The sequence below is a fragment of the Acromyrmex echinatior genome, chromosome 10, assembly GCF_024713525.1.
Source record: "Acromyrmex echinatior isolate Ae372 chromosome 10, ASM2471352v2, whole genome shotgun sequence".
In the NCBI taxonomy this organism is placed as follows: domain Eukaryota; kingdom Metazoa; phylum Arthropoda; class Insecta; order Hymenoptera; family Formicidae; genus Acromyrmex; species Acromyrmex echinatior.
The window spans coordinates 95,841-99,629 of NC_141861.1; positions in this window are offsets into that span (position 1 = coordinate 95,841).

The following is a 3,789-nucleotide window of genomic DNA, read 5'->3' on the forward strand; positions in this document are numbered from 1 at the left end:
TAGTTGGTTGGTTCTTACATTCTGATCCGGTTTAAATGATCCGGTGGAAACTAGGCCAGTGTCAAGGTGCAATTACATATACTAGTTAGTTTCTGTACCGCGTACCGCGCTACACGTAATCGCACCCTTACTAATCCGTACAAATTAAAATCGTGTCTAGAAATTTTTGTAAGTACCAACATTTTTCATTTTTTTTTTAGTTTTTTTAGTTTTTTTAGGGGAAATGTCATGTAACCGAACAGAATGATTGCGTTCAGCAAAACGTTTATTTTGCAACTGTTGGAAGTTTTCTTCGCACTGATTGGGTTATGCTTTTAGATCAAGAGGAATAGTCCTAACAGGAGAGAATTATATTGTAAAATGGTTGCAAAACTGTCGTGTTTTGCTAAACGCAACCCAGTCAACTTATGTGTATGGTGGAATGGAGCGTTTATACTAGCTATAACCATATTGGACCTTCTACAATAAGCTATTAGTCATAAATCAGAAGTCAGAAGCTAAAAATTGACGATTGTTATTGATTAATTTTTAGCTTCTGACTTCTGATTTATAACTAATAGCTTATTGTAGAAAGCCCATATGTCGTAATATCTGTAATAGAATTGACCATAATCACAGTCGAATATTCCCCTCTTATAAAGTCCAGTTTCACGATTAACTCTTAGGGATTAACTCTAATTGGTTGTTTCAATGACACATTCTCTATTCCTTAGTCCTTTTTCGCATCATGTGATTTCACCCTAAGAGTTAATCATGATTTGTGAAACTGGGCCTTATAAGAGGGAAATATTCGACTGTGATTATGGTCAATATTATTACAGACATACTCATGAGCTTTCTACAATAAGCTATTAGTTATAAATCAAAAGTCAGAAGCTAAAAATTAATCAATAACAATTGTCAATTTTTAGCTATATTCTATTGTATTACGCTGATTCTACAATGAGTCGATAGACCTAAGTCTTATCGGTGAAATTGACCAATAATCAACTTGTATGACTAAGACTGATTAGCCAACTTCATCGATTAAGATTAAAACTTCCAACTACCGACTCATTGCAAAATCAGCATTAACCGAGGTTCAACTTATTCATTGTCTCTTTCCAATTCTAAAATTGAAAAAAGGATGAGAAACTAGTTAAATCTCGGTTAAGAGTTAATCGTGAGTTGTGGAACTCTTATTCGACTAATGCCCATTTCCACCAATGTAAATTAACTTTAATTTCGGTTCAACTTATTCTTCGTCTTTTTTTAATTTTCAGAACTAGAAAAAGACGAAGAGTAAAGGCTTAAACACAATAGGCACAGGGAACAGGGAATAATAAGCTGTCTAATCAGAGCTCTGAGATATAATATCGAACTTACACACCAGAGCTCTGATTGGACGGCTCGTTATTTACTGTTGCCTGTGCTTATTGCCTGTGCTTATTGTGTTTAAGCTTTAAGTTGAACCAAGTTTAAGTTAATCTACATTGGTGGAAACACTGGAAACAGGCATAAGAGAGGGAATACTCGACTGTGATTATGGGTCGATATCACCAACTCCGATTAACTTAGGGTCAGTTTATAATAGAGTCTATCGTTAACTTGGGTCGGTAAAAGTTGAAAGATAAGAAACTCATACTACCATTTATGATAGCTGGCAAAAATCTGTTGATTTTGATCATAACCGAAAAATTGATTCAACTTTATTTTTACAGGCCTACGGTAACAGAAAGATACGGAAAAAGTATAAAAAAATGAAAAAGTGTAAAACTCTAGTACCAAACGGATTCAAATGTAAAAAGAATTTTTCTTTTAATCTGTTAGAGGAAGATTTAAAATCAGAAGAAATGAAAATAAACGATGCTGATTTGATTTTCTGGGTCGAACAATTTCGGCCCTTACACGATAAAAATTTCCTTTTTCTTTTTTTTGTTATTTATTGGATGTACACTTTGATGGCGTTTTTTTCTGATTTTTTTATTTAACAGTGTCTGCATATGTAGTATGCAGCACATGCTAGCCCCAGAATTGACAGGAACATTCTACACACTATCGACCGACACGCCGTATCGGTCAAATATTTTTTATTAAATTTAAAATTTATTTATATTGTTAACGACTTTCAGGTTATGACTATATCGCGGCCATAACTGCGAAGTACCGGCTATTATAAACCGTTCTTTAAATTGCAGTAACGGCCACTACAGTTATGGAAAACGAATTACGGTTACGGCCCATTATAAATCAGCCCCAATCTATTGATTTTTATGGCCGTAGCACAGACTCTTGTATAACGCATAATATATAAGTGTAAGAGAATCAATCAATTGAAATTCTTCTTTTCCATGGAATGGAAGGAGAGGAAAGATTCTGATTAGTTGATTCGCTTACCCCGGATCTACAATAGAGATTTTTAAGCCTTAAATCATAAGAAATGAACAAATCATTGTCAATTATTCTCTTCGCATTCGACTGTAATTGCTCAATATCTCATGACTTAAGGCTTATGAAACATTAATAGCTTATAATTGTATTTCCGGACTTATGCACTGTGCATTATACGTTATGTAAAAGTCTGTGCTGCGACCTTTACATTGGAACTGACCAATTGTATTTGCTATTCAGCAAAATTGACCAATCACGATTGATCACACTTAATCGACTGATTAGGTGAATCGGAGTGGTGGATACCCAAAGATATAGAGAATGGACTGCTCGATCATATCTAAGTAGTACGGTCGACAAAAATGAACGAGAGGAAGGAATGAGAGGTGGAAGACGGCTAATCTCTCTCTCATTCTCTCTTTCTTATTATATCATTAAGTGAAAAGAGATAAAGATCGTCCTTCACAATCTTTGGTGAAACCGGCCCTAATTAGTTCTTAGGGGTTCCGCACAATAAAAGGAACAGGAAACAGAGAACAAAAAATAAGAATTTCAACCTATCAAAATTTATGCAATGTGGAATACACAGTTTCTGATTATTCTCTGTTTTCTGTTTTTTTTATACTGTGAAGCCCTTAACAGATTACGGCATACGGCATACAATTAGGCCGGAATCAGACTATGCATTAAAGATTGAGATTGAAGATTAAAGATTGAAATTTCATCAAAAAGGACAAAGAAATTCTGGCTCTTTTTGTTTTGATTGGTCAAACTTCAATCTTTCAATTTTCAATCTCACTCTTCAATGCGTAGTCTGATTCCGGCCTGACGACCAGTATAATGACCTCTTTCACTAACACCGATTAACACTAATCGATGGTTAACTCAATCACCATGATTGCCAACGTGAAAATTAAACACAGAAAAGAAAGAGAGAGAAGACATAATGATATCTTAAATTGCTGTTGGCACTTCTGCAAGTTAAATTAATCGTCGATTAATTTAATCAAAAGTTAGTAAAAGAGGCCCTCAACGCTCCCGAAGAAGTGTGTCCCTACAAATTGGGTATTGAAAAGAGAAGAAAGCAAAGATGTTGAGAGCAAAAAGTGCAACTCATATTATCTTTCAAGTGAGGTATGCGATTGGTTGATTCCTCTTGTTTTCAAATCGTTGCATGTACAAATCCATTTGAAAAGACCTTAAAATATAACTAGATTCGACCAATCAGAATAAAGAGATGTTTATTACTCTTATCTGAAATGGTCGAATCCCATTCAATCTTAACGTAATTTCAATTGTCAATGTAGATACGAGCCTTTTAAATTATTGAAAATTATTTTCTTGAACTATGTGATTATAGCTTGGATTAACAATTGATTAATGCAATACATCAAATTTTGATCATCGATGTATTTAGTT